The 14,068-nt window shown below is 36.9% G+C and overlaps 1 pseudogene; it reads left to right on the top strand.

Annotated features, from left to right (window-relative positions):
* Nucleotides 1-11,227, top strand: part of LOC122738570 — a 37,764-nt pseudogene extending 26,537 nt beyond the window's left edge.
* The last annotated feature ends 2,841 nt before the right edge of the window (nt 11,228-14,068 follow it).

Genomic DNA, 14,068 nt, shown 5'->3' with positions numbered 1-14,068 from the left:
GGCTCATTTACAAAAGTGTAAGGTGGTGATAGTTCCTCTGTACTCTGCTCTAGACATATCATATCAGGAATCTTTAATTCAATTCTAGGCAACAAAGGTAATGGATAAGATTCAGAACAGTTTAGGGTAATGAATTGTTACGTAACTTAAGTGTATGACATAATAATAATAATAGTAACTATCATTTCTATTATACCTTGCTTGCAAAACACTTTACATATGTTAATTCATTTGATTCTCACAATAATCCTGTGAAATAAGGTGCTATTATTATCCTCACTTTACAGATGAAGAAACTGAGGCACAGATACTTTAAGTGATCTTCCCAGGGTCATAAAGCTACCAAGTGTTTGAGGCACCTTATTTAAAGGTGGGTCTTCCTGACTCCCAATTCAGCACTCTATCCACTGTGCTACCAACTTCCTCCTGTTAAAATAGATTGAAGTAACTAGGGATGTTTAGCATGTAGAATAGAAGACTTAATCATTTTCATGTATTAGTGAAGGTATCACATAGAAGGGAGATAATATTTATTCTTCTTCATCCCAGAGGACAAAACCAAGAACAGTAGCTAGAAATGTAAAAAGAAGTACTAAGGTTTAATGTCAGAAACAAACAATTTCCTATCAGAGGTAACCATCAATGAAATGGGTTGCAACAGGAGGTGGCGGGTTATCTCTCATTGGAACTCTTCAAGGACAGATTGGATGACCACTTATCAAATATTTCATAAAGGATGTTCCTTCTGGGATATGGATTTGGCTAGATACTTACTGATGTACCATGCAACTATAACACCCTCTGTGATTTTAATATTTCAATTAAAATAGAAATATTTGCATTAGATAGCATGAAATGTACATATATACACACATATACACACATTCAAATACATTCAAACATGTGTATCCATATGCATACATGTATATATATATATATATATATATATATATATATATATATATATATATGTATTGCTGATATCTAGATATCAGAATTGCATAGTAGACAGAGGGATAGGTTTCATGTTGGAAAGACAGGTTCAAGTCTTTTTCTAAAATACATGCTATGGGCAAATTTCTTAAACTTTTACTATCACAGGCAATTCTCTGAGATTTTAAGTTACAGAGAATTACTTATCTGTACTATTGGATGGATTTTTTTCACCAGAGAATTCCCTACATCAATGAAATCATAAATCTAGACAAAAATAGCTAGCTAGACATTTCTATCATGAAAGCAGCATGGATTGCAATGAAAAGGGCATGGCTTTAGAGTAAGAGGTTCAAATCTTTATTCTACCTAGTGACTATGGAAGCTTAGGTTAGTCACTTAATCACTATGGGGCTTGGTTTCCTCAACTGATAAAAGGGCATCCATGAAATGGACTAAGTGACCTTTAAGTAAAATTTTAGCTTCAAAGTTATGATCTTATTTATCTATATACTTTTTGTTTATTTGTTTCATTTATGAATTATATAAAAGAGATCACCATACAAGGCTTCCACCCTGTACAACTGTATATTTGCATAATGAATACCTTCAAGGCCATGTAGAGAAAGTTTCCCTCCAACACACATCTGTGTGCTATGTAGGATAACTTTTAAGATGAACCAAAGTCAGACCTTTCCTTTCCACCTATGCAATTAAGTTGTGATGCTCAAAGACCCCAAGGCATTAATCTGGAAACAAAAGCAAGGCCTTCAGAAGCACACCTATTTAGGTATAAAATGTCAAAATATGAGCTAGTAATTGTGATTATCTATCCAAATTTGCTTTGCATTGGCATTAGGTGACAGAGACCTGGGAGATGAGTCCCCTTCAGAACCAGAACACATATAAATTCGGGTGCAAGATCAAACCTAGACAGAATTCGCTGACTGTAGATGCTTATTCTTGGGGTTTTTTGGGTTTTTTAGTGAGGCAATTGGGGTTAAGTGACTTGCCCAGGGTCACACAGCTGGTAAGTGTTAAGTGTCTGAGGTCGGATTTGAATTCGGGTACTCCTGACTCCAGGGCCAGTGCTCTATCCACTGCACCATCTAGCTGCCCCTAGATGCTTATTCTTATGGGTACCGTAACAGTGGAACCAAGGACATGTGAGCATATGCATTGTCATTTCCTTGCAGAGGGGGCTACTTAGTTTTCACTACTGTTCAAACTTCGGAGTTGAGAGGGCATGGACTTGTGCCCACCTTGGCAAAATCTGAGTACTGTATTCACTCTTTCTGGTAAAGTATGAAAGCTAACTATGTGCCAGCTGCAAATGCCACTTCTAGGTTCTGTTCACACAAAGTATTTATTTGTATGTTTTCTAGACATCTAACTTTACAATGAATACTGACACTATCCAAATTAATTTCTGATCCTAGAAATTTGCTATATTAACTATGGATGGTGTCAACAAGAAGTCTTTCATTTAGGGCTTTGGAATCTTTTTTGGTTGCATTGAAATTTTGGTTGTAATGGCATTTATTTTAAGAAAATTTGATCCAATATAGGGCTGCAGTCATGTTTATATATTTGCAGAGAAAATTCATGTAGAGTACTTTATGTCCATGAGAGAGAGAGAGAGAGAGAGAGAGAGAGAGATGATTTTTACCTGCCTAAACCTAGGGAGAGATGAGATTATTCCTCAATAATATTTTTGATGATAAGTCAACCTCCTTCTTAGCTATATTAAGTAAGACAGAATTAAGCTCAGAGAAAGATAGAAGTTTAGTATTTGAACATAATTATACCTTTGAGATCCATATATCAGATCCAGCCCATGAATATAGGGTCTAGTCATAGACTGCAAGAAATTTGTTCCATACCAGATCATTTTTTTTTTTTTGTAATTAAGAAATTGAATGCGTCACCAAGATAAGTGATAGTCTCACTAGGAAAAAAAAATCCCAGATGCAATCTGGACTTGCAAGTGAAAAACATTTCTTAAGTACATATTATGGAGCAGGCATTGCAATAAGTGCCAGTGTCAAAAGGGACAATGAAAGGAAACCATATTATTTTATGCTTCCACAGTTTGTAAAAAAACCTGTGTGTGTTAGCATCTCAAATTTGGCAATTTGTGAGGCATTGGGTTCAAGTCTTTTCTAGAAATCTATTTTGGACAAATCACTTCATCTCTTACTATTTTATCAACACTCTAAGATTATAATTGACAGAAAAAGTGCCTATCTGAACTATTGGAATGACTTTTTATGCTTCAAATCTTGGAAATCCTAAAACTGTGTGTATTTATATGTACATATGTGTATGTATATAACTTATATGGATCATTAGGAATCATGAAACCTCTCAGGATAACATGGTTGAGATTTATAACTGTTTTGCACCATATAAATTGGCAAGAAACATATTATCTTCAATAAGCTAATATCCAGGTCTAAGACCACTACATGAATATTGATATTCTATTTAATTCAATTCAGTTCAATGAATATCTATAATGTATATACAATTTATAAGACATTCCCTTAGTTCCTAAAAAAACAAAGATATGATATAGTTCCTGTTCTAAAGTAATTAATGGTCTAATGCTGCATAATGATATGTATGCAAATCAACATGCTACAAAGGAGAACGAAATACTTCACAACTACCCTGTGAATTAGGTATGATAAATAGTATTATCCTTTTTTTTGAAGATTATGAAACTAAATCTATGAAGGGTAAGGTGATTGTCCAAGTTTAGCAATGAAAGTTACCAGAGCCACCTTGATTCCGTGTTTGTTTGGGGTTTTTTTATGCCATATCATGTGGTCTTAAGATAAGTGAAAAAAAATTCAGGAAGGAACAATCATTTCTACTGGGGGACCAGGTGTGTCTGGGAGAGGGAGAAAATAGAGGGAGACTGTAAGAGATGGAAAATCTTCATGGAGGAAGCAGCACTTAAATTGGGTCTTGAGGCAAGCAGGGCCGACAAAGAAGGGAATAAAATACATTCCAGGCATTTGCAAAGCTATTGAGATAGGAAAAGACAGGGTTGATGCTTCATGTACCCTCCATGTGTCTTCCAAGAACACATTATTCCCTTGTCTATGCATACCCACTATGTGTGCTACTCCAAATATGCCCCCAGGTCACATATTTTCCTGACATATATCCTGCGGGTGGTACAATTGCCATTGAAAAGTATAACGTGTATATGGATAGGATACAATCTTTTACAGAGTGTATTTTATCAGACTGTTTAATTAAATGTCATTTGTTTTGAAGTACATCTTCTGGTTGGCTGGTAAAAGAGCCACATTAGTAAGGGCTTCTGGGTTATACTTTTGAATAGACACTGACCTATGATGTGTCTTCAAGTTGATGTTGATTTCAGGCTGCTCACATGTAAAGTGAATCCTAAGTGATATGAACATAGTCACTAAGAGTTATATATTTGAAGGGTAAAAAGTCATCAGTCTTTTCAATAATTAATTTATTTGAGTTTTACAGTCAGCATGGCTTTGAGATAAGTGAGAATTTAATTCTAGCTGCACTTCTTGATGGAGATACTAAAATCCATTTATATTTTTTCTTCAAATTAAGGAACTATATAAATTTATAAGGGTGCTTTAAGAAGACCCAATGGTGTGCCATGGAAATGTTACATATTATCAAGGGTAGTATTAATTCCTAGGTTGTTTTTTTCTTTTGCCAATTAGTCTAACATCAGTATTGAATCATTTCAAATACTCACATAACACAACTCTACTAATCACTGACAAGTGTGGCCCAGTTCAGGGAAATCCATATGTCTCTTCAAATCCCAGCTCTGAAATGCACAGTTCTATGAAAAGTACATCCTACTAATGTCCATATGTAGGCAGACAGACAATAATTGGATAATGTGGTGGGTTTCATATCTCTTGCCTATTTTGCCAATACATGTAACTAACTTTGTAGAAATGAAATGCTGTATTTAACAATTTAAATTAACATAAGCATATGACTGAATATATGTATGTTTGCACATGTATGTACATACACATACACACACTCACCATTGGATCTATGATTTCATTGGTATAGGATCTCCTAATAAGGGAAATCCTTCTACCAATATGAATTACCACCTACTCCTCAATTTATAATCCTAAAGAGTTGACTAGGGCACCAAGATTTGAAGTGACATAGCCAGCATAAGTCTGAAGCAGTCAGTCCAACAACTAGTAAAAGATATATATATATATATATATATATTTATATAAAACACTTATTTCATGACAAAGCAAGAATTTGAACCCCTCTTTTTCTAACTCCCAAGATTGGTTATCCACTATACTATATTGCCTCTCTAACAGATAGACCCAAAAGGGTTAAAATGCTTCTTTTTAAAGGATTTCTTAGATTCTGGGCTCTGAATCATGAAACTTGGATTCTCTGAGGTGTTCTGTAACTGAATAAGTGAATTCGTCAAGTTACACTTAAGTGTTTGACTCTCCAAGCCTCAAATAAATATAAAATGAAAAACTTTGTCAAATGAAATACATCATAATAACTGGGGATGTCATTTGTGTTTAGATTTCTAACTAGATATAAGAATCTTACTTGTATCTTCTAGGCAACCATACAAAACATAGTATATCAAAAAAGCTGGAATATTGTGTCCAGGCACCACCCTTTTGGAAGAGCATTGAGAAGTTGGAGTGCATCCAAAGGAGGGGTACCAGAGTGGAGAGAGAACTTGAGACTTCATTCCAAATGAAAAGAGGCTGAAAGAATTTAGGAACAGAAAGAATTTAGAACAGAAGATAAGTGCAGAGGCAGAGGAGGGAATGACAGCCTTTTCAAGTATCCAGAAGATTTTTATATGGAATCAAGACTAAATTTGTTCAATTTTTCCCTATATGTAGAAATTGTTGGAAGAGAAAAAGAATCAAATTAAGGCTTGGTATAAGAAAAAGTTTCCCCAAAATTAGAGTTTTCCAAAAGGAGAATGACTACCTCAAGAGGTGGTGGACTCGCCTCAATGAAGGTCTTAACAAAAGGATCATAGAGATTGTAATAGAATGAATTCTTCTTCAAACATGTGTTGTGGTAGCCACATAAAATGCTGAGATTCTGGGGTTCTCTTTTCTAAATGCCCTCAAGAACCATTAAACTGAAGTTTATTTTTATTTATAATCTTGGGTGATCTCAGTTGCCACTGTTATGTCCCATTCAAATTTATTTAAGAGTAAATAAGATCACTTAAAAATATGTGTTGGTTATCTTCTTTTAAATAAGATACTTATTAAAATATCTCTCATCATTAAAGGAAAAAATAACATTAACTATGATGAAAAGACTATAGCCAGATGTAGTAATGAAAAATAAGGTAAAAACATAATGTTCATCTATGTTAATTTTTTCCTTGTTATTCCAACAGTAACTTCCTTTTGTTATACTGAGAAAATAGAAAAGTCAGAAAGCTTTTTCTGACTGCCAAATGCCAATAAGATCAGACTGCACAGTGAGACAAGTGCATTTATTTGGCAATGTGTTGCACATTATTGATAATGATTTTTTAATTGAAGTTGGTGCTTTTGCCTTTTGCTCAGTAATGTTATAAAGTTTTTAAACTGCCCTTAATTGTAAGTGAAGAGTAATGGTTAGTGTTGTTTGTACTCAGTTTATCAAACACTTACTAGCAGTGTGACCCTGGGCAAGTCACTTAACTCCAATTGCCTTAAAAACATCTGGAGCCATCTCCAATCATACTGATCTATATCTTGCCACTGTACCCAGGTGGCCCTGGAGGAGAGAGTGAAGTTGGTGAATTTGAACAGCCCTGCCTCACTTACATACAATTCATTGCAAGTCATGGCATCACCCCATATCATAGTCCTCTTCAAGAATGAAGGACAAAGAACAGCAACACTCAGTTTATCTGTGAGCTTTGTGTAATTATAACCAGAAATAAAAGTTATAGAAATGTAGAGTTTGAGACCCCAGTGACTTTTCTAATCAAACTTATACCCTGATAAAATATCTACTAAATGATAGCAGAAAAGTGGTCATTTGGTCTGTCTCAAAGATTACCAATAAAAGGGATTCTTTCACCCTAATTCTGAGGAAATCTATTATTCTTTCCTCAGGGTTGCAGTGAAAAAATACTAATTGTTAAAATTAATATTTTTCTTTATTTTAATTCTTAATCTTCCCCCCAATTTTTTTTTCAGATAAATTACTATGTATGGTAGAAAGATTGTCTTCTTGGGTACTTCTTCCTTGTTATCTGGTCTGGTTCATTTCCTTAAAAGGAAATGAAACTTGAATGATGTCAGAGGACCAGAGGTTTGAACCAATGAGGTAGCTTTCTTGTTTCCTGAACATAAAATGTCAGAGTACTAAAAATTTCAGTTCTTCCCTCAGACTCCTGACTATAGACCTATAGCAACATGGCCTACACTGGCACAAGAAATCTGTACTCAGCTGAATCAATTTTTTGGGATTTTTTGGGTTTTTTTTTTTGTTTTTTTAGTGAGGCAATTGGGCTTAAGTAACTGGCCCAGGGTCACACAGCTAGTAAGTGTTAAGTGTTAAGTGTCTGAGGCCGGATTTGAACTCAGGTACTCCTGACTCTAGGGCCAGTGCTCTATCCACTGCACCACCCAGCTGCCCCTGAATCAGTTTTAAGCTCACAAAATGCCTTCCCCTGATCTGAATACCTTTCTCCTGATATGGTGAAGTAGACCTCCCTTACTTAACTGCTAAATATTCTTTCATATAATTGCAATTTCAAACCTGAAATACCATATCTGTCTTGTCAAGTCTATTTTACCACATCATCTCCTCCCCCATCTTGTACTCATGAAGTTGATGTTTAAAGCCAAGTAAGATTTGACATTTGTCCCTATTGAAATTCATTGCCTGAGATTCAGTCCAAGGCTATGTCATGTCAGGAGCTTATCAGAGCCTGATTCTCATATTCAATCTTTAAGGTATCACTTCAAGCCTTCAGTCATATGCAAATTTGATGAGAATACCATGATATACCTTTATCTGAGTCCTTGAAAAAAAAGAAGGTTAAACAAGGAGCAAACATAGATCCCTAAGGTACTCTACTAAAGATTTTGGCATTGAACTCTTAATGATTATTCTTTGATTCTGAGTACTCAATAAGAGCTGAATTCATCTGTTTGTATTATGTATTTCCTTTCTCTCACACACTCATACATACATATATACATATATATATATGTATATATATATATATATATACACACATTTACCAAATACTTTACTAACATTTTCACAGCAATTAAAGGCAAAATCAATGGCCTGTTCCCTTCCATACTTCAAAAATTGTGTCAGCTTTTGCCCACTTAGAGTTCTGTAGTCCCTTTCTATTATAATTTTCATAATTTTTCAAATATCATTGGTCATGGTTCAGCATGATGCTACATCTAACAGTTCTTTCAGTACTTGAGGATATAGTTGATCTGGCTAAGGAAACTTGAATTCATCAAGGGTAAATACATTCTATCTCCTTACTTATCTCAGATGTTAGTGGGTTAGCTATTTTTTCCCATCATTTTCAATACAAAGGTAATTATCTTGGACAGAGAAAACACTGTAAAGTAAAAATATAAGCAAATCTGCTTTCTCTCTTTTGTCACAAACATTGCACTATATACTCCAATTAATTAGTCCTACCCCTTTTTCTCTTTTGAAATTTTATTTTGCTTTCCAATACTAAATTCTCTTCTCCCTTAGTTCCCTCCCTGATCCATTGAGAAGGCAAGACATATAATACCCATTATACATATGAAGTGGTGCAAAAGGTATTTATTCATTAACCATGGTCAAAAAAATTTATTAGAATGCAAAAAGAAAAAAAAACAGAAAGAAAGGAAAAATTTGCTTCAATCTGCACTCTAGGTCTATTAGTTCCCTCTCTCTCTCTCTCTCTCTCTCTCTCTCTCTCTCTCTCTCTCTCTCTCTCTCTCTGGCAGTGGAGAGCATTTTACATCATGAGTCATTTGGAGATCAGAATTACTAAATCTTTCAAAGTTGATTGTCTTAACAATATTGCCATTATTGTGCAGATTGTTTTGGTTCTGCTCACTTTACATCAGTTCATATAAGTCTTCCCAGGCTTTTCTGAAACTGTCCCTTTCATTTCTTACAGTACAATTGTATTGTATCACATTCATGTACATTACTTGTATAGCCATACACCCATTTCCCAATTAATAGGCATTCCCTCAGTTTCCAATTCTTAACCCCACCACATACACACACATACACATGCACATGAACACACACACACACACACACACACAGAGAAAGCTATAAAAATTGTACACATATGGTTTCTTTTCTTTTTTTCTTTGATATACTTGTTTTACAGACCTAGTAGAAGACCTATCCCAATTTCAATCCCAACTTTATCCCATATAACTAACCCTACCCTCTTTTTGTTAACCTTAGCTTTCCTTATCCACATCACCTCCCTCTGAACTTTAAATATTTTAGGTTTTAGTCTCCTAAATGCTTAAAAGTGCATTGTCTAGAGGTGCTGCACAGCTCTCTTTTCATGGAATACCAAATACTTCACACTTCATATGAAGTTCAGTATTGGAGTTGGGCACTGTGTTGGGGACCAGCCCTGGGGTAGTTGTGGCTTGTGGCAGGCAGTCCATTTAACTATGTGGCCAGAGCCACAGCAAGATTAGTGAGTTCTTGAAATTCAGCGCCAAGATGTCCCTGGTGTCCTGGAGTTGTGATGGGTTCCACTTGTTCTCAGGCTCCTTTGACAAGATAGCTAGCATCTTCTTGCTTGAGAAGGACTACCCGGTAAAAGAAAATAACTTCTGAGGGCATGGGGAACAGGGTAGATCAGCTTTTTTGCCATCTGAGTAATTCAGATTTCTTTGTCACTGCATCAAGGGACAAGACTATTTGCATCTGGGATGTTAGAACTAAAAAAAATAGCATCACTCTGAAAACTAAATGGAAGAATATTAACATTTGGTGGAGTCCTGATGAGCAGACTGTGATAAAATAATGGAATTTGGCAGATGCCCAGGGGTCCCACCTGAATGATCTAGTACTGTTTGGGAAACTGGCTAGGTACCTACTTGGGATGATTGGATATGGGTCATACCTGGCCTGCCCTGAGTGATGTATGCTGCTGATGTCAGCAGGGGAACCACTCTCCAAAATCCAGCTTGAAATACCTCCCTTTTGGGAGAGGGAGAGAAAAGGAAGAAAAGAGAATGCTCACTGAGGGGAGCTCATCTTTCCTGCCAGTGACCTTCCGAGAGCAGACTGCAGAGGGGCTTCCCAGCTCTTTCCTATTGAAACTACAGACTCGAGGTGGTGAGTTTATAAAAAACTAGTCCGACTTGTTGAATTAGCTGAGATGGAAGCAAGTTTGGGGATTGTGTCAGTCTTTGCTAGAGCCAGGGAATGTATCCATTTTTCTCTTTCACTATTCCCTTGTCATTGACTTAATTAATTTCACTTTTGCTGTGTATTTTATTCCCATTAATAAAACCTGATTTGTGAAAAAGAGGCTGTTAATCTCCTTTCTTATTGGCCTGGGAGAAAGACAGTTTGGAAGAGAGGAAACTTTGGACCTAGAGGTCCCTCATTATTTTATGAACCCCAATATTATGGCAAGCCACCCAATTCACTCTCCCCATATTAAATTTGGCCCCTACAAGACCATTGCTGTGGGCAGCAAAGAAGATGTATTAACTTTCACTGATGCAAAAACTCACTCTTCAAAAGCAGAGGAGCAGTTTAAATTTGAACCTAGAATATTGCTAACAATATGTTCTCCCTGACTAATGGCAAAGGTTGTCTTAACATGCTTAACTATCCTGAGCTGTCTATTCTGTCCTTCAATGCCCATCCTTCCAATTGCATTTGTATCAAATTTGACCCCACAGAGAAGTAATTTGCTCCAGGAAATGCTAATGCATTGGTTAGTCTGTGGGATATTTCCAAGTTAGTGTATGTGAGATAGTTTTTCCAGATTGGATTGGCTAATGAGAACCTTCAGTTTTAGCCATAATGGGAAGGTCCTTTCATGAGCTTCTGAAGATCACTTTATTAACATTGATGAAGTAGCCACAGGTGATAAGGTCTGGAGATGCAGTATTAGTCCCTAAGGAGGTTCATGGTGGCTTGACATCCCAAAAGACCTCTGCTGGCATTTGTTTGTGATGACAAAGATGCTAATTATGACAGTAACAAAGAAGCAGAGACTGTGAAGTTCTTTGGGCTTTGTAATGACTCTTAAAAGGAGATTTCAAGGTCAAGCACATAATGCCTCTACAAAAAGGCTGTGATAAAGGCCTGGGAAATGCTGACATTATTTTGTCCTTATTTGGTATGTTTCTTCCTGAGTACATTCTCCTCCATCCCCAAACATATCAATATAAAAAGAAAATTGTTTCTTTGTCCACTGATTTGAATAAACCACTTCTGTTTGCAGTATTTGGGGAATGAGGAGTGGGGGGCCCCAGTGGGAGGTGGTAGAGTTTCCATAGTAGTGGTAATCTATTGATGGAAAGTGCACTGAATTTAGAGTAAGATGAGTAGAGATTGTAGGCCTCTGTACAAAGTTTAGCTCTGCTACTACCTAGAACTTTGCTTCTATGGAAATTAGTTCTCTCATTTTTTAAATAAGAAATTTGGCAGCCTAGAGGCATGGCTCTACAGCCTTGGCTCCACAGCCAAGTTGACAAAGGAAAGACATTAAATGCATAGAGCTCCTGACACAATTAGCCCCCCAAACAACAATAAAACAAGCCCTGGAGTGGTAAAACCCACAAAAAGACAGGCAGCCAAAGGCAGATTAAAAGACTGTGCTGGGCTGCAAGAAGAGTCCAAACATGCAATTGTGCTGACACAGAACCCAAGCATGTTGTGTCAGAGCAACTTACCCCTAGCCTCCGAATCAGCTGTAGCACCAGCATCTTCTGGAACTAAGCTTATGGTTGGGTGAGAGGGCTGAATGTGTGGCCGGCGATGGGGGGGGGCGGGAATACAGGGGTTTCTGTGGAACCTAATGAAGAATTCAGCTATCCCACCCCAGAAAGGAAACACAAAGAAATCTTGAATGGTGGGAGACCAAGGTGGGGGAGGGGAGCAGGATCCTTGGTGCTAAAGAACCACAGCACAAGTTCTGCTGGTTAGTTAATTAGCAAGTTTGTTTGAGATTATCTTTTGACCAGAGAACAAGCCAGGCAAGAGAAAAACCTGCCCTCCCTCAAACCAAAACACCTCTGAAGCTTGGTAATGTGTAGCTTTTAAGTAGGGCCCTACAGTAAGAGGAAGTTAAAAGTCAATTAAAAGATGGCACGAAGAGCAGGAAAAGAAAGTTGAGAACTATAGAAAGTTTCTTTAGCAACAAGGAAGATCGAGGTGCACTCTCAGAAGAGGATAACAACCTCAGGGCCCCTACATCCAAACCTTCCAAGAAAAATACAAATTGGTCTTAGGCCATGGAAGTGCTTGAAAGGGACTTTGAAGAGAAAGTAGGAGATATAGAAGGAAGATTTAGAGAGATGGAGGAAATAATGGAAAGAGAAATGAGAGCAATGCAGGAGAGTCATGAGAAAAAAGTCAACAGCTTGAAAAGCCAAATGAAAAAGGATATAAAAAAGCTCCCTGAAGAAAATTATTGCCTAAGAATTAGGATTGAATAAAATGGAAGCTAGCGACTTTATGAGAAATCAAGACACAGTAAATCAAATTCAAATGAATCAAAAAATAGAGGGCAATATGAAATATCTTCTTGGAAAAACAGCTGACCTGGAAAATAGATCCAGGAGAGATAATTTGAATATCATTGGACTACCTGAAAACTATGACCAAAATAAACTTTAGACAGCATCTTCCAAGAGATTGTCAGGTAAAATTGCCCTGATATTCTAGAAGCAAAATGTAAAATAGAAATTGAAAGAATCCACTGACTACCTCCTGAAAGAGATCCCAAAAGGAAACCCTCCAGAAATATTATAGCCAAATTCCAGAGCTCCCAGGTCAAGGAGAAAATATTGCAAGCAGCTAGAAAAAAGGAATTCAAGTTCTGTGGAGCTACAATAAGGATAGAATAAGATCTAGCAGCATCTATATTAAAGGACCAGAGGGCATGGAATATGATATTCCAGAGGGCAAAGGAAGTATAGCCAAGAATCATGTATGTAGCAAAACTGAGTATATTCTTTCAGGGGAAACAAGAGGGCTTCAATGAAAAAGAGAACTTTCAGGCATTTGTGATGAAAAGACCACACCTGAATAGAAAATTTGATTTTAAAAAACAAGACCCTAGAGAAGTATAAAAACGTATGCAGGAAAAAGAAATCATGAAAGATATTAAAAGATTAAACTGTTTACATTCCTACATGGGAAGATAATACTTCTAACTCCTAAGCACTTTCTCAATATTAAGATGGCTGAAAGGAAAACACTTAGACAGAGGACACAGGTCTGAACTGAATATGAAGGGATGATATCTGAAAAGCATTTATTTTTGTTTATCCTTGTTCTTTGTGGGGCAAACAGGGTGCGGTGTCTTATGTCTGGGGCTGGATTTGGGCTCCGGCTTCCTGGGTCCAGTGCTGGTGCTTTGTTCACTGTGTCACTAGCTAACCCATGATGACATCTTTAAAACAGGGTTCAGGGGTAGAAGGAATGCACTGGGGGAGGGGTAAGGGGAGAGGTACTTCACATGAAGGAAACAAGAAAAAATCTTATGGATGGGAAGGGAAGAGGGGGAAGGAGTGGAGGAGTGAGAGAACCTTTCTAACATCAGAATTGGCTCAAAGAGGGAGTAACATACATACTCAAGTGGATTTAGTAATATATTTTTGCCCTGAGGGAAAGTGAGATGGGAAGGAGGAGAAGAGGGGAAGGAGGGAAGGGCAGATTTGGGGAGGGAGAAGTAAAAAGCAAAACACTTTTGAGGAAGGTGAAGATATTCTGCATAACTGCATATGTATGACTTATATTTAATTGCTTGATTTCACAAGGAGGGTTGAGGAGGGAGAAAGAAAAATTTAGAACACAGAATTAGCTCAAAGACCTTAATCTCATCAGAGTTGGCTCAAGGAGGGAATAACATACACATCCAATT

The sequence above is a fragment of the Dromiciops gliroides genome, chromosome 2 (assembly GCF_019393635.1).
Source record: "Dromiciops gliroides isolate mDroGli1 chromosome 2, mDroGli1.pri, whole genome shotgun sequence".
Classification (NCBI taxonomy): domain Eukaryota; kingdom Metazoa; phylum Chordata; class Mammalia; order Microbiotheria; family Microbiotheriidae; genus Dromiciops; species Dromiciops gliroides.
This window is presented reverse-complemented; position numbering and strand designations above follow the sequence as displayed.